This window comes from Trachurus japonicus, chromosome 9, assembly GCF_045865225.1.
Source record: "Trachurus japonicus isolate A0001 chromosome 9, Traja_1.0".
Lineage (NCBI taxonomy): Eukaryota > Metazoa > Chordata > Actinopteri > Carangiformes > Carangidae > Trachurus > Trachurus japonicus.
This window is the reverse complement of record NC_140915.1, coordinates 39,096,674-39,119,281: the sequence shown is the minus strand read 5'-3', so window position 1 is coordinate 39,119,281 and position 22,608 is coordinate 39,096,674. Positions and strand designations below refer to the sequence as shown.

At 42.3% G+C, this 22,608-nt stretch overlaps 1 protein-coding gene across 5 annotated transcripts in view; it reads left to right on the top strand.

The window, feature by feature from the left end:
• arvcfb (ARVCF delta catenin family member b) overlaps positions 1-22,608 on the top strand; it is a 225,394-nt gene that overhangs the window by 33,922 nt on the left and 168,864 nt on the right. For all 5 annotated transcript variants that reach the window (XM_085787839.1, XM_085787837.1, XM_085787834.1 and 2 more), the window contains exon 2: positions 13,169-13,253. The gene's annotated coding sequence lies outside the window, so the exon portion shown is untranslated. The remainder of the gene's footprint in view (positions 1-13,168; positions 13,254-22,608) is intronic.

Sequence of the window (22,608 nt, the reverse complement as noted above, 5' to 3'; positions counted from 1 at the left end):
GTTCAGGAGAAAGACTTGTAGCAATATGTTTATGTCAAGCAGAGAGAGAGAGAGAGAGGGGGGGGGGGGGGGGGGGGGAGAGATGGAGCGAGTGCTGGCATGAAACCAGCTCTCTGTAGTCCCGGTCCTGGCAGACGCTGGACTGTAATAAACCAAACAATATCACATTAACACTCAATGTCCGCCATTAATGGGGCCCGGCTTTGGCCAGAAGATGATATTGTACATACACCCCCCCCACACACACACACACACACACACACACACACAACCGTGCCCACTGTCTCTCTCTGCTGACTATTTAATTCCGTGCATGATAATTATAACTGTTATCTGTTGCCTCTGAAAAATTATTGAGCTTGTCAGTGCCCATTAATTTAGTCTGTATCATAAATTAAGTGGTGCGCGCTGCGTTTTATCCCCTTCTTTCTGGAGTAAATGGAGGCAGTTTTTTCCAGAGGCGAAGTCTGCTGCTTCACTGTACTGTACGACACACACGGCAGACTTTTGTTCTGTTTCCCGGTTGTTTAAAAGCCTGAGGAAAATGAGTCCGAGATAAATTAGCCACAGTCGAGTGTGTGCAGCACCAGTATGAGGATGTGTCGTCCAAGCCGGAGCCGTGGTGGGTTCACATGTAAACCAACAAATCCTTTCTGGAGGTTTTGCTTTATGATCTATGTCAGTTTATCTTACAGTCGCCTCTTCACCACCAGAGCAGGGACGTCGTCGTCCAAGACCTGAGCTGCAGGCAGCATTCATCAGCAACCAATTATACACTGCTGTTGCCATATGTCCCGCCTGTTGCCCCACCTGATTGGTACTCAAGCAAAAATGAATTATGGACCTGAAATCAGCCAGTGAACAGCAGCAGAAGCATGTGGCTACCAGCAGGGCAGAAGAAACATGATTTATGGTCCCTTATTGTGTATTGTGTACCCAAGCCCTTCATTGTTGCGTCCACATCCGTCTCCCCGAGTAGAGCGATCAATCAAAATGCTAATGCTCACAAAATGTCTCGGGGGGGGGGGGGGGGCGGCGAGCAAGTTTGCACAAATGATTCCACGCGTGCAAAAGGTTGTGTCAAGGTTTCACACATCTCAGAGAAGTTGTCAGTCCCACCGTGTTCCAGGTGATGAAAGGCAGCTTCACTCGCTCTGACGCGGGCTACACGCAGGTCAGGGATTACTCACAAAAATATACCTGCTGAACTTTTAGGAATGCAGCGACCTACCCAAGGACACATTAACTAGTTGGAAAGCTGCTCCTCTAGTTCCCACATGCACCGCCTTTTATAGGAATGAGTTTGGCCGATATTAGAGATGTATTGGTATTGGCTTGTTGCAGAGGAAAATGACATACAGAAACATAAATAATGTTTCAGTTTTTACTGCCAACCTACAAACAAAATAGCCTTTGGCATAATAAAGCAGCTCAAGTCTGTTAAACATACTTCAAACATGGACAGTCTTTCAGTGTCAGCCACAGAAATCCAGTATCAGTAACCTGGCTGCACAGTAAGTGTCTAAGAGCCTATTTGATCTGTCTGGGCATTCTCTACTAGTTGTATTATGTCTACATTTTGGGAGTGATGCATGTCAGGGCTGCAAAGAGACATCAGAGTGGGTTTACAAGTCCCACGCCTTTAAATCTGCTCTCTTCGCCTCATCATTCAGTTTATTTATCCATTGTGTGCAGGGTCAAAGGTCACTTGTGGCGGGATGGGGTAAACCACTGCACAAGGCCCAGACATGGTGAAAGACAACAATAGACACACAGTCAGATTATTTGTCACTTCTATAATATGCACTGACATTCAGGGGAGTGAGATATCGTTCTCCTCTAGGACAGACACATGTTCATAAAAAGACATATTAGAAACCAGATTCATATTAAAGAGAGAAGCTGCTGCAACTGGGAGTGCCACCATATTCATGGTTTATTTTATGGGCTTCATAAAATCACAATACAAGTATATACAATAACTTAATGAAAACATTGTGTTCCATAAACAGCTGTGTCAGCTTGTAAACATGATCACTACCCAGCATTTTTAGGAAAGTGTGCCACCTACAGTTTCTACTCTGTTGCCTGTTCCCATGAATACAGTTCAGATGGATAAACAATCACAACTCCTGTTTCCTGAGAGAAGCAGGGTGTCGGTGCTGTTTGACAGACACACTGCCATAAAACAAAACCTCCATTATGTGGGAAAACCTTGAGATGTGGAAGTCTGCTACTTCTTCTACTCCCTAAATCCCTATCAGTGCTTCTTTCATCTCTCTCTTTATACCTCTTGCCCTTCTCGTCCTTCTCTCCTTTCCTCCCACCACTTTCTGTCCTCCTCCTTTCTCCTACTTTGCTTCCCCTCCTCTGGCAGCTGCACACACCGTCTTAAGCGGATGTAGCATGTGCAGCCGATATGACACCAACAAAAGGTGAAAGATGCTGTATTCATTTGTCTGTCTGTCGAAAGATGAGAGTGTCACATTGTGGCTGTGGTGGGGAGATGCTGAGTTGTTAGTGAGCATTCGTGAATGGAATAAATGGGTCCTGTAGTATGTGTGTGTGTGTGTGTGTGTGTGTGTGTGGTTCTTTATCCAAACTTGTGAGGCTCATTATCTGAGCACTGCGCTATGATTTCTGGGAGAAAAAAAAAAGGTCTGGCAGCTTTTGCGAGACATCTTCTACACTTTACTCTATAGTTTGGCCAATTTTCCTCCCGGCCAAAGGAAGTCATCGCTGGAAAAACTAAAACCTTGTAGTTGACTTTAATCTGCTGGGCACATTGTGTGTCTGTCTGTGCCATCTCTCTGTTCCTGTGCTCTTATTGTTTTCTCTTTGTGCTTCCATCACAACAACTTTTGGCCTGTCCTCCACCACAAAGATGAATGCTACCAGGAAACACATTATTATACCATTTGAAGAGCAGAGCAGCCTTTGTCCATATATCCACCTGCTGCAGCGCAGAGCTGATACGATTTGGCACAATGTGGTTTGTTTACCTTTATGTAATAGTTTGGGCTGTTTATGCAGCCTCAACTTTGGAAGCTGCCACTCTGAATACCAATCTGTTCTTTAGCGTTGCAGTGCTGCTGTCTCTGCATGGGTATTTACAGCTCCTGGATGGGGTCCAGACTTAGATATATGGCTGAAGGCTTAAATAGATGTCAGAAAGGTCTGCACTTGCACTTTATATTGGGAGAATTCAATATGGTGGAACTCTGTTGGGTGTGAAAGGAGAGGTGAGTTTGGGCTAAGGATATAAATGGACTGAAAGCCACTGAATGTGCAAAATATTTGGGACATGATATTGAGTTGCGGCTCCCTTTTGTGGAAATCTAACTCGTCTGCTTCTCTTTTTTGATATAGTGAAGGAAGTCAGTGGGGAATAAAAGCTTTTACCTGAATTCACCTCATGCGTGTACTTACATTATGCACAGTTCTATATTTTGACTCCTGAATGACTGCAGCTTCTGAGCGCTCAAACCTTCGAATCATCAGGTTGACATGGCAATTAAATATTGAATCTTAAATGTAGGGAGACTGATTGGAAAGGGAGGGGCCGTTGTGAGGGTCCGCGTGTGTGTGTGTAAAAACCTGTGAAAAATACAATGGATTTCAGTTTGCATTTTTGAGTGCTATAGATAGGGGGTCAGGGCGGGGAAGAGATTCTGCGGTGCATTAAGTCCGTCTGAGTGGGTTTTCACTCTGTCATAGCACGAAGCGCTCCAGTTTTCACAACAGAGTCAAATCACCATTTCCATTTCTCTAATTCTTTCCATCTTTTGTTGCAGGCAGCAGACTTGGCAACTATTGTTTGACACATTGCTTCTGCCAGAGAAAGCGTGTGTGTGTGTGTGTGTGCGTGTGTGTGTGAGAATTTCGACTGGCTAATCCATAAGCCATAATAGGAGACTGTTGCTTTTTAATGCCATATCAAGTGAAATGTGTCTTTGCACATTTCTCTCTGGCAGTATCTGTTCTGCAAATGATCAGAGGTGAGGCAGGAGGTGGGACCCTGGCAGGAGTTTTCATTTAGCTGTTGCATTGATTCAAAGAGAAAGAGACATTTTTTTTCTGAGGCTGTGTCTTTATCATCTGCTGGGATTTGTAAGACCCAATAGTAGGAAATTAACCGTAAACTGTGTTAATATGATAATAAGAACAAAAGATTCAGATTGGCGTTTGAGGATTTTCAGGAACAGCTGCGATGAGCTTTATATTAATCCACGTGCCCTAGATAAATGAATATTTTATGACATGAGACGGAGAAAGAGACAATAGGTCATAAAGTCAAACGTTGATGTACCTGTATTAAATCTGTTCCATCGTTTGAAGATTGGATCCGCAGTCGACTGGGAGCCATTTTTACACCAAAGGGAATCACGCCAGAAACTTTTTCACTTCAAAACCATTGAATCTAGCCTTTGAGGCACTTTTACTAGTTTCCATTATGCCTTGGCTGAATTATTTTTTGAGGAGAATCTATTCTATGGAGGTGGGCTTGGGTAGAGGCGCTTTAGTATTAACATTCATAAGAATATCAATCAGCCAGCCACTCTAAGTGGGTGGAACGGCAACGGAACAAAAGTTCTGATGGTTTTCTTTCTCCCCCGCAGGGACTTTAATTCTGGTTGCTTCTTATACTGAAATCCAGTAAGACCACCACTTCCCCACCCCCACTATCCCTTGATCCCATTAACAGTGAACTCATTGGACCTCTGATCAACCATGCAAGGTCCGTGAGCCATTGACAAAGCCACCAGTCAAAGTAATGGATTCTTGGTGGTGATGGTCTAGTAACTTGTAGAGCTAGATAATGGCATGAAGTTGTGGGGTCTCATCTGTGGCTCAATAAGACAAAGTTTAAGGGATAGTTGTGAAATTCTTTCCTGGATTTGGGTGAAAAGACACAGCTCCCATTTATAATGAAGTCCATGAGACTGGAACCATAGGAAAACTAGCTATCACATGATCAGTGAACTTCGATTGGCAAATTGTCACCAGTGGACAGACCCACTCAAGCTGTGTCCCCCTACAGTATTTTCAGTCTGAGTTCTTTGCTAAGCTTGCTAGCATCTAGCTATAGCTTCTTCCATATGAGTCACATCTTTTCATTTAACTCTTGGCAAAAAAGAAAAGTGCGTGAGCATATTTCCTATAGCTTTAATTCTGTCTGAAAGTGATTTAGCTAAGCTCGGCATGGCTGGAGTCCTCAGCCCTTTAACAGTGCGTGTGGGAGCATAAGCCTTCTGGACACAATCACATCTGTTAACTCCCTCCCTCCCGTCTGTGTGTGTGAGGAAAACTGTCATTGATAAAGAAACCAGAGCTCCCTACAAATGACTTCCACGTTACGTCACTTGTCAGTGTCAATTAACCTCCAGCCACTAAGTCTGAGGAGGTCTGAAGCCAAGCTCTGCTGCAGCCAGGAGCTGCAGACAGTCAAGATAATCAGAGGAAGTGTTGCTGAAGGCTAGAAAAGTCCCTGAAAAGGACTGAGAGTGTGAGCCCAGTGTCATGAGGGGGATGTCAGTGCAGTAAATGTAGAGAGATGAAAAGCACAGCCACTTCTGCCTCCTATGCTTCAAGTGAATTAGTAAAAAAAAAACTTAAGAGTTCATCGTCTGTGCCGGTACAGCCTCCACTGTCACTTAAGGTACTACCTGTGTTTCTATGGTAACAGAGAGCATACTCCCTGGTACCTCAAAAACCGTGTTTATCTTTTAGCTCTGTCTGTGATCTGTGTAGGAACCCCTGCTGATGGAGATGGAGCTGAAACTCCTACCGTTAAATGTGAGGTAGATTTATTTCAGCCACATTTAACAAACTGATGCAATTTTACCACGAGTGAAGAAATCGATCTAAGTGAAATGATCAGACTGCAGCTGTCTTCGAGTGTGAATGCAATGCTATAGCCTATTTACAATAAATAAGGTTGAAATTAAGGTTTGTTAAAAAATCTTTTCACTGAACTGTGTACTGTGTTGTCAATGACAGTGTCCTCTCTCGCAGCCAAACTGTACAGCCGGCCACTTTCCCCTCTGCCCACTTCATTTTCACCCCTCTGCTCCCAGCAGGCGATCACACATACACATACAGTGGGGGGTCACACTGTGTCTGTGGACTGTGTTAATGTAGGATACTTCTTATACTGCAGATACAAGAAGTTGCAATAGAGCTTCAGCTACCAGTTTGTTTTGTGGTGATGATAGAAAGCAGTGAAAAATTAAATAAATATCAGTTTCTTATTGGAACACATTTGACCAAATGCATCCTTATATTTGGGAATTTGGAACCAGTTTTACATTTTTTCATGATTAATAATTATTTCAGCTTTAATTAGTGGTTCTGTGAAACACTGTGACACATGTTAAGTAAGAGATGTTACTTTATAGTTGTTTTACAGCTCTGCAATTTAGGAGGACTAAATTATTCTGTATAATCAGCTTCTTTAAATAATAGGTTAAAGGCAAGTTTGGATGTGTGTTGATTAAAGCACAATGCAACAAAGGGTAATGGAAACAGACTCAGCTAATTAGTCATGAAGTACATAAAGCATGTGATTTTAACGTCCACTGAAGAGAAAAATAATGATGGATGAAAACAGGTCCATTGTGTTCCTCAATTGAACAGGAGGCCTGTTGTGTTGTGTTTTTCTGCACTGGATTAAGGCGAGACGCTAACGGGCAAAAACACTGTTTTTTCATGCACTGATCAATTTTAAGATTTTGGGCTATTTTTCTTCATGAACGTGTATTGTTTCAGAAAAGTTGAAAGAAATGGTAGAAAATCCACATTAAAGGGACAATGAGGAGTTTTGGAAAAGCGAAGCGTTTTCACACTACATTTATGAGCCTCCGCGCACACCGTAGAATTATTCGACCGGCGCAGACAGACTCATGTTTTCATTCATCAAGAATTAAAGTCAGGGGTTCAAAGAGGTTCAGTTACCGTCGTAGTTCCCACCATAAACGGAGATTCGACTGCGTTATTCTCATGACTCGCCACGAAACCGAAAGTAAAGAAACGCTGGTCGGCTCGTCCAGCATTTCCACCACCACTAATAATAACAAAATAACCATAGAGACAAAACCATAGATTTATCTAAAATGGAGCCATTAACAAGTGGTAACGTAGATTCATCCACATTAACGTGAGACTTTTTTATAACCGAATAGAAACTCCTCGTTGTCCCTTTAAGGTTTTTATTTTTTCACCGAAAGTTACTGTGACATAGCTACTGTGCTGTGCCTGTTGTCTGACCCATGTCATGTCAGGTATCATTGTAAAGCTCTCTCTCCTGATATAGGCGTCTTTCCTCATTTCCTGCGTATCCACAACCAATCGTAAAAGTACGATTTACATTAACAATCTATGGAATTTTACAGTACAAATGAGTTTTTCCTCAGACTCTGAGCCCAAAATCTCACTTCAGCAGCACTACAGTTTTATTCCTGTCTATATTCTAATGGTTTTTACAGAGGGGATTGGTGATATATCATTCACAGCCTGATTTATACAACTTTTTATTCCTAAAAACATGATGCAAGGGCTGGTGACAGTATTTTCTCATTTACAGAGTGATAAAAAAAGATTTCCAAATTCCCCTCTGTAAAAACTCTAATATGTCAACAAAATAAAACAAGAATTTTGAAAGGGGCTTTATCCATTGTTCAGATTTTGGTTCTGGAAATGTATGCAAATCAACGCATATTTCATTAGATATTGCCTCATTTACATATTTATACATAAAATGTGACAAAACTTGTACTACAAAAAATATTTGTCTTAATGTAAGTGATACAATTCACAGGAAAAAAAAGTTTTTATGCTGTTTTATGATGTTTTGTCTTTATGTAAATCACATTGAGCTGCCTTGGTATGAAATGCGCTATATAAATAAAGATGCCTTGCCTTGCCTAAACTTGGGAAGTTTCATGGTGATATCTGTTAGTTAAATGTTTTTTTACCCTATTCACCTGTAGTGTCCCCCCTTAATGGAACCCATCAGGAGAGTTTGTGCAAGCAGCTGTTAATCTTGATGCAACAACTCCTAATATTCACGTAACACCAGTGGATGGAAACTGTTTATGCTAATCTGAAGTTTCTGTTCAAATCTGCGCAATATTTGGATGGAAACTCACAGAGTGACTGTAGACATCAGTAGACGGTAGACACTCTCCCCAGTGATCCTCGCTCTGCTGGGCCTTTAGTCCGGTCTTCAGTAAGTGATGCAGTTCAGTCGGACTGAGATCAGGTGTCTGACCAGGCCTCTTCACCTGTCAGAGCTCTTTGACTGCTTTGTTTGGACGGCTGTCCTGCTGAATGATGAAACGTTGTCGGGTGAGTTTTTGATGCATTTGGCTGAATCAGAGCTCACACAGAGCTGCCGTAGCTCCCGGTCCACTCTGTTGGCTCTGTGAGCTGTGAAATCATCAGTAAATGTCAGAGTCTCAGCTCCACTGGCAGTTCTAACACAGCCACCATCATGCTTGACAGATGAGATGGTGGCTTCGGGTCATGAGCTGTTCTCTTTTTCTGCTCTGTCCATTATTTTGATAAAGGTCGATTGTCCAGTCCAAAGAACTTTCCTCCACAACTCTGCCTGTTTTTTTTATGGATGTGTTTGCAGAGGGTAGCCTGTCTTTTCTGCTTCTGATGCTGCTCACAAGGAGTTTGCATCTTGTGAATCCTCAGGGGTTATGATCACAAAGTCCCGTCTTGGTTCATAGGAAACATGTCTGCCTACATCCTGGAGAGCACACACACTCACACAGCTATACAGACATACATACCATACATTATGTTATATTTATGACACGTTTCTCCCTCCATCAGAAGAGAAGCTCCTACTACAACATGGTTTTTGGGGCCTAAGTGAGGATCTGCAATTTTAAATGATGCCTCTGAGAGAAATAAGTGAAGAAAAGTCAAGGACATAATGTATAACTTCATAACAACACAGAGATTGTAGCTGTGCAGAGAGCAGGAGCTGCAGTGTCGGCAGGTGTTGCTCCACTGCACCCTGGCTGAATCGAATCCACGCCTGGTCTTAGACTGTGCCATGCGGCGTTCTCTTCCTGTTTGTCTTAACCTGCCCCGTTGCCTCTATTTCAGCTTTCCCAAATCCCCTGTATGTTAGAACAAAGTCTAGGTTTTCTGTCAGCCCAGCAGAGGCTGCCTGGATGTTTCTGCCTGGTCGCTTTCCAAGTGCCCAGCAGACTGTGACCGAGGCTGGGGCTTTAGAGGGGAAGCTCCGTGTGTGTGTGTGTCGTGTGTGGGGATGGGGGGTCTGGTCTGGTCTGGCTGCTGGAGATGGAGGAGCAGGTGGGGCAGGCAGGCGGCCCGCTCCTCCGACCCCTCCGAGCTCCATCTGGACTGTGGGGGGGCTGTCATTTAGGAGTGCAGGGCCCGCGCGAGGAGCAAATTGCTTTTTAATCGATCATATTCCCCAGTAAAAGCCACTCCCGGCTGCCACTTGCCTACTTTCCATTCTATTTATGGTAGCAGCCACCCGCCTCTGACCACTGTGTGTGTGTGTGTGTGTCACGAGGAGAGAGAGAGAGAGAGGGAGGAGACACTAGGGGTGAGTTTTGTTGACCACTTCAGGTCAGTAAAGACAGCATCATGTTTTCCACTCTAGTTTTAAGTCAAAGCTTGCATGCAGATGTGCTTTTGCTCATTAAAACCAAGGCACTACAAGGACCTTTTTATGCTCATGTGCTTAGAGATGACATGAAGCTGTTTTAATAGCGAGCTGTTCCTTTGTATCTGCAGAAGGCAGCGATACAGGGCACTGAAACACGAGCATCACACTTTCTTTCTTTTGACAACAGAGAGAAAACCCTCACCACCGTTAAACACCGCTCACTGAGCCACACTCAAACATGTCATGTGCTTTTACAGAAGTGTTCCCTGATTGTCTGACAGAAGCAGGCCCAACAGCGCTGTAATGTGATTGTTTCCCTATAGCTTCTGTGTCTTGCATCTTTTTTTCTTTTTTTTAATTTGAGTGTGATGCCCAGTGTTGAGTCTCACACTAACAGGTACTACTACTGCACTACCACGCAGCGCACAAGAGTTATAGATTATGACTCAGCCCAGTGCTGCCGCTGATTGTTGGATCCATTTCCTAAGATGCCTTTGTTTCTAACTAATCTGCCCCTGGGGGTGGTTGAAAAGGAAGTTCAAGTCTGTATTTGCCTGAGCTGTAGAACATTTTTTTTGTTCTTTTCATAAAGCACTGAATCACCCCCTTTATAACAACAACAACAACAACAACAAACCCCTTCGGCTGTAATGGTGTCACATAAAGATCCTGCAGAATGAGCAGCACTAGTGAATGAGGCCGCCGCTTGCGAGCACAAACTGACAGTTTTCTTTTGCAGGCCTCCCAGGAATTGTAAATGTTGTCACATTTTCAATGAGACAGGTTTTTGCTGTTTGTCCAAAATTAGTTTTTGGGTGTTTTTCTTTGTCTGCAGTGAATCCAATGAAATTTATGACTTTTGTTTGACTTTGTAGGAGTCGCAAAAGAAAGAACCTCAATACTTATTAGACTAATGTCTCTTTTATGGAGCTCCCCACTGCTGGTCTACACAACCAACTACAGAAATATGCTACAATCATTGTCCCTGTATTTCACTTTAATTTATTTTAATTATTTATACAGGGTTTTGATTTCTGCCTCTAACACAATGCCTTATTATCTGTTATTTATTTGCTTGTATTTCATTGATTTGCTTTACACTGATCTCCCAGGGTCAGCGTAGTGCTCTCTCTTAGATCCTGTGGATATCTGTAACACATCTCATCGTCTGTAATTGACCTCTCACATGTAACTGTACTGCTGAGATAACGTTATTACAGAGGCGGGAGACAGAGTGAATCAAAGAGCTGAGAGTGAGGAGGGAGAGAGAGAGCGGATGGAGAGGTGTGTCAGGTACACAGCTGGAGGTCCCGTATCCTCTCTGTCAGTATCTTGTAGCCGGCTCGACCCCCTGACCAAACGCTGTGTCAGGCTCTGCTGCCGTCCTCGTGCAGCACTCACAGCTTTTACTCTGGTGTTTTTACCACTCCTCTCCATGCCAGGTGTATGTTACCACACAAAGGTACTCCAGCAGCCTTCTTATTAAAGGGATAGTTCATTCAAAATTGAAATTTCACTCATTATCTACTCATCCTCATGTGGACTAAGGGTTGGGAGAAGTTTCAGTCCTCCGTGGCTTCTCTGAGTTACAGCGGGGCTCCGTGCAGCACTGCATGTCCATATGATGGTAGCAAACGGGGCTCACTTTTCTTTGTCCAAAAAGACACACCAAAAAACATCCAAATGCCTCCACAGTGCTCGTCTGTAATGTCCCTCTTGTATTGAAGCCCTGACATGAGAAATTGTTCCGAAAAAAATTAAATAAGTCTATATTTTAAGCTTGTTTTGTAGCGGAAGCTCCCAGTGTTGCTCTGCCAGAATCTCACGCGATTTGCGGAGCACAGACACAGGCAAAGCAGTGAACCGAGACACTGGGAGCTTCCGCTACAAACAAGCTTAAAATCTAGACTTATTTAATTTTTTTCGGAACAATTTCTCATGTTGGGGCTTCAATACAAGAGGGACATTACAGTCGAGCAGTATGGAGGTATTTGGATGTTTTTTGGTGTGTCTTTTTGGACGAAGAAAAGTGAGCTCCGTTCTCAACCGTCATATGGACATGCAGTGCTGCACGGAGCCCCGCTGTAACTCAGAGAAGCCACGGAGGACTCTGAAACTGAAGTGAAAAGTGAAATTTCAATTTTGAGTGAACTATCCCTTTAAGACTGGCACAGCGGTACAGCCACTCAGTGTTGGTCTTAAAGAATAAATCTGATCGCTGCCACTTAATAGTTTAATGTCCTTCATGATTCATGATTATTATTGTTGTAACATTCTGTGACAAAGGCCTCTGAGACTCATTAATGGTTAACACAACACAACACAACACAACACAACACAACACAACACAACACAACACAACACAACACAACACAACACAACACAACACAACACACACTTTCCCACTGTTATTGTGGTGAGTGCATGTACCACACTGTTTGTACCACACTGTTCAAAACATCATACATCCCTCACAGTATCACAAAAAACACACACTACACACCAGGTCTGTTATTTCAGGGTCATTTATCCAAACATATACCAGTGCTGTTGCCATCTCGGTCCTCTATTCCCCTGTCTTTAATGGCTGGCTGTACCATGTCCCTCTGAGTCGGCCAGGCAATTTTGGTTGTAATTAATATAATGTATGGTATGGTGAAACAGAGTTGTGTATTTGTAGGCTATTGCAATGATGGATTATGTTTTTGTCATACCAGTTTCATGTGGGGCCTGATTGTGAAGATGTGGAGGCGGGAAATATAATTTAATGTGCTAATTTGACTTTGGTTGGTCTTGGGGAGGGGCAGTATGACTCACTTCATCTGATTGTGCTCAGGACAACCATCTGCAGATTTCAGAAACATTAAATGAAATGTTTTGGAGGCAAAAAAGGTTTTTTTGGTTCGAAATTAGGGGGTAGTTGACTCTGGGTCACACTCCAGCTCAGAAGGTGGCGGTAATGCGACTCAAAAGCTGTTGCCAAAAACGTGCCGCTTCTGTCACCAGCTCCTGAGCTTGTGTGTGAGTTGAAAACTGAATTTGGGGCCAATAGGTAGCAAATACAGAAATGACAATTCAAATACTGATCTATGATGACTGATGATGATACAATCCTTTGTAAATGAGTTCATTACCTTTCCTTAATGAGAGTGAGAAGAGAAGGTTGATGCCACCCTCACATCTGTACGCTAAATATGAAAACTACAATCGGCAGCTGCTACTTTAGCTTAGCATGAACACTGGAAACATTTAGCCTGGCTCCGTCCAAAGGTTACACAATCAACCAACCCCAAAATCCATCCAATTGCTGAAGTGTTAAAAACAACATTTTGACATTTCTCAGAAGATTATGCAACAGACTTTTCCTGCTTAACTTTGGAATGAGCCAGGATATTTATTTCCCCCTCTTTCAATCTTTGTGGCAGGCTAACACTTGGCAAGGAAGCAAATGAGTGTAATTCCCAAAATGTCAAATTTGTCCTTTAAAATCTGAACAAATCTCCCTCTGTTTTTCAGGTGTAGCAGCTCCAGTGTTGTGGCTCTGCCGTGATGAATGGTGACCTGCCCTGATATTTGTATGGGTCTTTCTCATCATCCGAAGGTGAGTTAAGCTTCTTTTCAATCAGGTCTGTTGTGGCTGATTGTTATGACAGCGGCTGCACACAGAACAGTGCAGGGCTCAGATTTCATCTCAAGCACTAATCTCGTCTAAATGTACAAACCCAAAATGCTTTAAATGACAGGAAATTAAAGACATGAAGGGCTCATGAACCTCAGACTGAGGATTCATGGCTGATGGCATTAACCCTCCACACCAAGAATATCTGGGTTGTTTATTGTGGGAAAAAAACTCCTTGAGGGAATTTCTTCAAATTTGGTAGAAACCACTCATTTGGACTCAAAGATGAACCAATCTGATTATGGTGGTCAAAATTCATAGGTCAATATCTCAGTGACCTCACAAAACATATTTTTGGGATCTTCACTGTGGATGTCAATAGCTTGAGGGAATTTCTTCAGATTTGGCCCAAACTTTCACTCGGACTTAAAGATGATGTGACTAGATTTTAGTAGGCAAAGGTCAAACTTTGCAACGACCTCATGTTCTTGTGAATACAATAACACCCAGAGGAAAATTTCAGTACATCTGACGCAACCATTCAATTTGACTTAAGGATGAATTGAATAATGAGTTTGAATTTGATGGTCAAAGGTCAAGGTTATGTTTACCTCACAAAATATATACAGTATAACTCATGAATGAACATGCTATTTTTTTTTACAAAATTTAACTCAAATGTCTAGTGCGATACAATGGTGAAGTCATGACATTTTGTATTTAAATGGTCAAAGGTCAACTTCACTGTGACATCATAAAGACCTCTGGCCATTATTCAACACTGTAACTCAGGAAGGGGAGGTTGTGGCCATATTTCCTGATACTTGGCTTGTTGGCAGAGGAAAACAACTGTGAGGCGATAATTCAAGTTTTTATTACAGGAAGTCCAATGGAGTGAATTTCAAAACACTTGAAATGTATCAGATTTCTCGTGTGGATTATTCAAATAGCTGATGCCTTTCTTGGCACGATAACCTGCCTCTGAGAATAAAGTGAGCAAGTCAGTTCTTAGTGATGCTATGAAGTCCCCATTTACTCCCATAAAACAGTCTGAAGGCAACAGAGACAATTTCCACTGTTACATCCTGTTTTGCAGTTCTTACACAGATCCTAAGTTACTGCTATACTACATGTCCAAGATCTTTTTCTTTTTTAAACAACTTTCTTGGTTTGCCCTTGCTTTCACTGTCATCCAAAGCACTGATGTCCTGGTTTCAAAGAGTTAGAGTAACATTTTGGTGCCACCTGACAAACAATTCAAGCCTTCAGGTTGGTTGCCCAGGAGCTGTAAACTGACGTCGAACCAATCTGTGGAACGTCAGTTTCCAACAGGCAGAAAAAAAACTGTAGGACAAACTGGTCAGCCTTTTCTTTCATCGCTTTACAAGAGGACTCTCTTTAGCCGCTGATTTACTACAAGTCGCTACAGTATGTTATTTCTTTTTTCTACTGAGGTTAATCCCTTCTCTGGCAGCTGAAACCGGTCATTTGCATAGTGTGACAGACAAAAAAGCAGATCCTAACTCCAGGTCATGTTTTGTTTCTGTCTTGGTCTTGTACTTTTTGTTTAATGGGGCTGAGCGATGGCGCTGGCTGTGCTTGGGGGAGCAGTACATCACCAGAGCTGCATCTGTGCACCTCCACCAGGAGTTACGGCCTGGCCTCAGATGAGATATCAGTTTTAAGGCTTGACATGAAAGGAAGATTTAAACCGCCAAAAAAAAAAAAAAAAAAATCACACAAAATGGTGAAGACAGCCAAGATGTGACATGCGGTTATTGAAAGCACTGGGATGGGAGATAAACCCACCTCCGCTGCCTCCCTCGGGCGATGATTCCTCCCCGGTTGGTGCCTTCTCTACCATCCCCCTGAGAGACAAGGCTGCTGGGATAGAAACCACTGATCATGCACTGCCTCGCTGCGATTTAGCATTTCACCGAATATAGCTGGAGGAACAAATGCTGTCAGTTTGTTTCTGTGACTTCGTATTTCATTTTCTACCTTTCCAAACTCCTAAAAATCCTTCCTTCATGATTCATCGGGCTCGGAATAAGTGGCCACCATTGAACCGGCAGTTTATAGCACATTGGCTTTGAGAGAGGTCAAACCATGGACACACACACAAGCACAATGGAGTCATTCAGTGGATGATGTTGGAGAACTTGCATGTGCACATTATTTTTCGGAGCATTTTTCATCTGCCCTTTTTTATTCTTTTCTGGAGACCTGCTCAGAGCTGTCTGTGTATGATGTTACAGAGCATTCTTGAATTGGAGGAGGCCAATACCTTATCATTTTTAGTGGGTCAGTGTTTCCGCTATAGGACTTTTTAAAGTAGTGGCAGCGACCCCCCTCCAAATAATAACCAATAATGTTGTTTATTGATACTTATAGACATTATAGACACTTTAGGGGGGTTATTATTTATGGCCCTTTTCCACTAGCGGATCGAAAAAGGAGAGCGACACGACGCGGCCGTAGCTGCCGTGATATGACGACCCCGCTCCCGCTGGGGAGTAACCAAAGAGTAGATACTGAGCAAGATAGTTAGTTTACCTTAGTAGTCGCGAGTCCTTTTACTGAAGGAGTGGTGGCTAGGATTTAGGAATGGTGACCCACCACTCCTAAATGAATGTAGAGGAAACACGGTGGGTAGTTTTATGTTTCTCAGTGTCTTTAGTTGTACTCGCTTGAAAATCAAGCAGAACAGTCTCGTTCTGTTGTCCACATGTAGCAGCATTTTAGCAACTCCAGGCCATCCAGGCCTCAGCAATTTCTCAACTGTCTCATAGCAACAACAAATGCAGTGTTTATGACCTTTAACTTGTAGATTTGTTAGTATAGCAGCCAACACTCAGCTGCTCTTTGCATTTCAGCATTGCATGTGTCACATCTGAATGGAACCTAACCCAAGGATATTTTCCTTTTTAAATACCATGTTACTAAGCGTGACCTTTCTGTGTAAAACTTCAGCCGCTGCCCTTCAGTTATATATACTGTTCCCATCACCCTTTGTTATACCAGAAGAAGTCCTCAGGCGGCTTCGGCCTGCAACCCTCGCCGGGTAAATGCTAGTCAGAGGAGGTTAAGTGCACCGACAGAAGGACAGAATGGTTATCCATCCTGCAGCTCCACCTCTTGAATCAAGGTCATTTTATCCTTAAATCCTCGGCCCTCCAAAATGGCATCAGTTTAATTAACTCTCTGGAGCCTCACTTAGAAAGGCCATTTTAATAGTGTGGAAATGCATATTAATCTACTGGCAAGGGGCCAATTATGACTGACTGTCACTGACTGCATGCGTTGTGTGGACTAATATGACCTTTTCCAAGTCTACGCTCGGTGATTGAAACTCATGTAACCTAACTTCAAAATACAGGAGAGCAGGTTGCTGAGGATCACTGAGTCCGATATTTCAGACACCTCATATTTTGATGTTGTAAATGCAGATTTAATATACTGTACATGTAACACGGCAGCTTATTCTTCTAACATATTACATCATTGATTCAATTAAATGTCCTTTGTTAGAAGATTAGGATAATGGGTTGAAATTGACTTAATGAGAATTCCCGGCCTGTACATGTGAGTTGCACGGGGAACAGAGTTATACTGTAGTGTGTGTGATACTGTAGCTCACAACATAAAGTCATTGGGTCTCATTCATGAAACGTGAGTAAATCTGTGTGTAGATTTGCACATAAAAGCTCACTCTACTAAAACTCTACTCCGGATTCATGAACGGTGCGGGAAACTCAGATTTGATCGTAAACACGTGTGTAAGATGATGAATGCCAACCCATCGTAACCTAACAACACGCCCCCGGTGATCAGCAATTAGCATAGATCTCCATACATGAATAGCCATATAAGGAGATCCTGACCACCATATTAGGAGATAGGTGCATCCTGCTCACCTGCGGCCATGACGCAAACGAGGAAAGAGGGAGAGAGAGAAAAAAGAGAGATCACGGATCAAAGTCATTTTGGGTGAAGTCCAGAAAAAATATTTAATTCTCTTCTGTTAGTGGTGGTGGTGTGACTGGGACAGGTCAAAGGCTGGAGGGAAGAAACAGATTTAGTGAATTAAGTATCTTTGGTTTATTAAAGAACCGTTTAAGAAGTAAAGCCAGAATAGTTCGATATGAAACATGAAAAAAAAAAAAAACTGAAACTGAAAAAACTACAGAGCTACAGCAGCGACGGGAGGAGGAGGTTCTTCACAGCCTCAGCTGTAGAGGAGCATGGTTGTATCAACACATGAAGTTATATAGGCAGGTTATATTGTTACAGAAGCACCAGCCGTCTGTCACAGCTCCATCCAAACCGGTGCCGACTGCGCTGCTGCGCAGGGTGAAGTGTGCGCCCACCGAGCGTGTAGCAACACAAAAAAGTTTTTTCTGGTTTTATATCAGATTATTATCATCATTAGATGGAGCCTTGACGTGTTTGTGCGTGTCCAATCCCTAAAACGTCTCTCTCTCCAAATATTTCTAAATTACGTGTTTCAAAGGCGTCGACTTATTTTGAACATGAGAGAGAGTAATACGGATTAAAATTGTAATTTTCAACAGTGACAAGCAGTATTTATTTGCATTCCTACATTTACACAAGCGCTACACACAGTCCGGAGCAGGTGTAGATTTTGTGAGTAGCTACGAAAAAATCAGCACTACTAAAAGTTTGATGAATGCGGAAATCCACGTAAATTTGCGCTGCTCAGGGTTTACACAAAAATCCGTGCTGCTCACGTTTCATGAATGAGACCCATTGTGTGTTCACACGTGTCCTGTCACTCTGCCCAGATGAATGGGGCTGCAAGGATAATGGGTTAGTTGATCAACAGGAAATGAATCAGCAGATAGATCATATCCAGTTCATGAAATGGGATTATTATCAGTTCACTGTGAAAATAATTAGCATGTTAATGAAAGTAACTGTTAATTGTAGCCGTATTAGGATTGTATACTGGACATGTTGATGTATTTCACAGAACAAATAACAGGTTATAGTGTGAAGTGGTACAGTACAGTACAAACATGCTGAATTGTTGTAACTGAGACAACTGGTTCATCTTGTAGAGTGTACAGCAGTGATCAGCAGCAGTGATCAGCAGGTTGTTGAACCGACTACATGTGCTCATGTTATCAGTTGCATCATTAACTTGGCCAGTTCAGCACAGACATCGATGCTCCAGTCGATCAATAGCAGCACAATACAGTAACAGAAACAGACGTCCTGTCCATTAATACTCCACACAACACAAAGTAGTCAACTGAGTCACAGTCGGTCTGAGTGCTGTCTGAGTTAAACCGAGTCACACAGTAAGAACTGTGACAGTAACAGTGGGAAGCCGGTAACTGGCTGGTTGGACTGTCAGCTCGCCCCGGCATCACCCTGGCTTATGCCATTGTGGAGAACAGTGTTCACCGAATGGCATACATTATAAGTTGGCTCAGCTCTGTCCTGCACTTCAGCTGAATGGAAATGAAAACTGTTACAAAAGGTTTTGAAGTTACTTTCCTTGACATTGGTGGTGGATGTGCAGAGGACTTTTAATAAGGCAGCCTCAGTCTCCAAGGGCCAACAGGCCCTTAGCCATGAACTCACCAGCTTTCTCACTAATGCACTACTTTATTTTCTCTCTCTGTTCCCCTCTCTCTCGCTGACACCTTTGAGAAGCTGGTGTTTTGTTTTCATTTGAAGGAAGAGGCACGGTTGGCCCACAGCCCGGTGAACTGCAGTGGCCTGCATTCCAAATAATTAAGATAGAAGAGAATTTATTAAAGCTAATCACACTTCATATAGTGGAAATACACACTCATTCAATTTCATTTTGATGCCTTCCCTGCCTCCCATTCCATTTTTACATGATTAATAAGAACAATTGCACAAGAGAATTGCTACTCCTAGTGACATTTAGACCATGTCGCCTTCAAAATGATTTCTTGTCACCCAGTCCCTCAGCTTCAGGAAGTGTTCAAATATTGTTTATTACTCATTTTGATTCATTCAGTGTCAGAATGAGCCTGAGGCTGCTGTTTATCATTTTATGCACTGAGGGCATATTAATGGTCTTGGGAAAACGACTTTAATAAGTTAATGCACAGCAAGTGAGAGGACTTTTTTTATGGCTGTATCCGCCAACATGAATTGGTTGAGACAGGGTGAAATAGGTTTGCAGTCATGCAGTCAACTCCAGTCTGCAGTCGTACATGCAATCTTTTTTAGGTAATTACCGGTTGTAATGATACAGCAAAGCCCTCAAGTTCTTCCTGTCTGCATTTAATACGGTAATGAGTCTGGCCATACTTGTAACATGACTTTTTCAACATTTTATCTCCAACAAAAGGCATTTGAATTTTAAAAAAAGAAAGGTTTTTAGCTGGATTGCACATGTGACATGGAGCTGGAGGTGTGGCTGCTGAAAAGATGATCTTTGCAAAGGTTGCAGGCATGAATGTGGTCAGGTTCAGTTGTAACTCTGAACCACAGCTCCTATATATTTGCTGCACAATCAACCTGCCACGTAAATATGTTCCTATTTTGTCACTGTACCACATTACTGCTTTCAGACCCAGTGGATTTATTTGTATAGCATTGAGCCACATGTTTACAGCTGCTTTCACCTGCAATTACATCCTCCATACTATCGCAGAGAGACTATATGCACTTAGTTTCAGTGGGCCTTGCGAATGGAGGTGTTTAATTAAAGGGTCACAAACTATGGTGCCACCTCGGGGGGGGGGCTGCTGTCGTCAGTTTGGGACATAGCCACACTTTCTTTTATTGTGTTGCAGTGGAGAACAGCGGGGTCACTTTCTCCCGTGGGCTTTTTCTCAGTAGCATTGGTATGAGGCGTGTGGACTCGTGGTCCGGTGGCAGTAAAGGTCACTGTCCACCCTGACTGTGTTTTTAATTTCTCATCTTCTCAGAGTTTGTTGCCAGTAATGAGGTGAAATGTAACTTTTCTGGTTCTCGCAGTGAAGATGCATCAATACAGGCTGGTAACAATTTTAACTGTATTAAAACAATGTTATATTATATCAGTGAACACAGTGGGAGCCCTCAGCTGTGGCTGGCTTGGTCTGAGTTTTAGTGAATAAGTTACATGAGTGGACAGTTATTTAAATTCCTGAGGTATACATTGGTTGATACTGATTTAGTCAGATCTTGATTACATTTTTTTTCTTGGCATGTTTTCCAGGGTATCATAAGGAAAGAGTTGGTCGACAGCTACCAACCATATTCCACTCTCGTACTCCCTCCAATGTGTCCACAGCCACAATATTAATAACTGTTAGGCCCTAAGAAGGCAGTGGAGCTACAGTACAGCTGTGGTCGAAGTCAGTGGCTGTATACTTTGCCTATTTAAAGCAATAAATACATAATGTAACATGTCACATCATCTCTCCTCTCTGTGGTATCTGCAAACTGTTGCAGTTAACTGGCAGTGGCAGTTTATATAATTGTCTTGAGGACTCGCTTCGTAACTGAAGGCAAAACTTACTGTGAGGTAGTGCAGAAGTAGTTCAGAAAACAAAGCTCAGTGTGAGTTCTCGTGGTCCCTAGGGTACAGAGTATGAAATCCGGTTAATGAAATTGTGTTACAGAGTGACTGATCCAAAATGCATTTTGCTCCTTTTCATATAATACTGTTAAGGAATAGTAGTTTAATTAAAGCAATGTCCAAATGAAACTGCCTTTACGTGTCCCACCATTTCATTTTACGCTGCCAAGTATAGATCCTCCTGGTCAAATATTATGAAAGTGCCACTTATGAAGTCAGATTTTCACCTCAGTTAAAGTACTACAGTATAAATATTAAAAATACTTCAGCACATCAACATATTGTCATACTGTTCCACGTTTAAAGAGCTCAGTTACTTAGAAACAACATATTGAATGCACATATTGGCATAAGTCATTAGACCAACCATACTGTAGCATATAACATGACAGTAACTACAAGCTATATGTTTAAGGCGAGACACTGTTTTTTCATGCACTGATCAATTTTGTGATTTTGGGCTATTTTTCTTCCTTAACATGTATTCTTTCAGAAAAGTCGAAAGAAATGGTAGAGAATCCACATTAAGGTGGTTATTTTACTTTGTTTGTCTCTTTCGTCAGTAGATTTCTCCCTAATTCACCAAAACATGCTACTGTGACATACTGTGCTGCGCTGCCTGTTGTCTGACCCATGTCATGTCAGGTATCATTGTAAAGCTCTCTCTCTCCTGAACAATTATGTAGGCTCCAAAAATTGTTGTTTCCTCCGTATCTGCAACCAATCTTAAAAGTACGATTTACATTAATAATCTATGGAATTTTACAGTACAAGTCTTTAAAAGCCGTTTTCTCGAAATGAGTTTTTCCTCAGACTCTGAACCTGAAATCTCCACTTCAGCAGCACTTAGAGACACCAAACCTTCCAGTTTTATTAGCGCATATTTCATTAGATATTGCCTCATTTATATATTTAGACATAAAACAAAAATTATTTGTCTTAATGTAAGATTATATTTTTACCCTATTCACCTGTAGTGTAGCAACTATAGCAAGTGGACTTGAGTTGAGGCTGTTGTTAGTCTTTATCTACTGTAGCATCGTTAGGATACTGAAACGTGATGAGTGCAGGAATTGATTGATACTGTATTTTTAAAATTCAATCTGTTGACTGAAAACTTTGCTTTAAAAAGAAAGTACGGCATTAAAATATAGTGGAGTCAAAAGTACAATATTTGTCTCTAAGTGCAGTATAGGGTAAAAGTTTCTAAAAATCAAACATGAAGTAAAGATACTTGAAAAATGTACTTAATTACCCTACTCAAGTAAAGGTAGTCTGTTACTGTTCACCCCTGCAGTCAAGTCCTTTTATACACATTTGTAACAATAATTACCTTCTATTTCATGCTGTGACAGAGCTCGCTGTTTATTTGCAGTGTGTGTGTGTGTGTGTGTGTGTGTGTGTGTGTGTGTGTGTGTGTGTGTGTGTGTGTGTGTGTGTGTGTGTGTGTGGTGGCGGGCAGTGCAGTGTTGCCCTTGCTGTGGTGTTTTGAGTCTGTATTTGGATGCGTGGCACTGATGCAGCAGAGGGTGGCAGCGGCAGAAAAGCAGCGAGCGTGACTAATCCAGGGATCTCCTGTGTGGTGTGTGTACGGCTGGCCGTCCTTCACACACCCCTGATGGTGATGGCCTCACAGTTCTGGGGGGCTGCATGTAGATTTCAATGCATTATCACCACATATTGTGTAGTGAGGTTTAGACTTTCATTTAGGGGCCCAGCAGGTAGTGGACAACATGTCTAGTTCTTTTGGATACAAGTTGGCCTGAG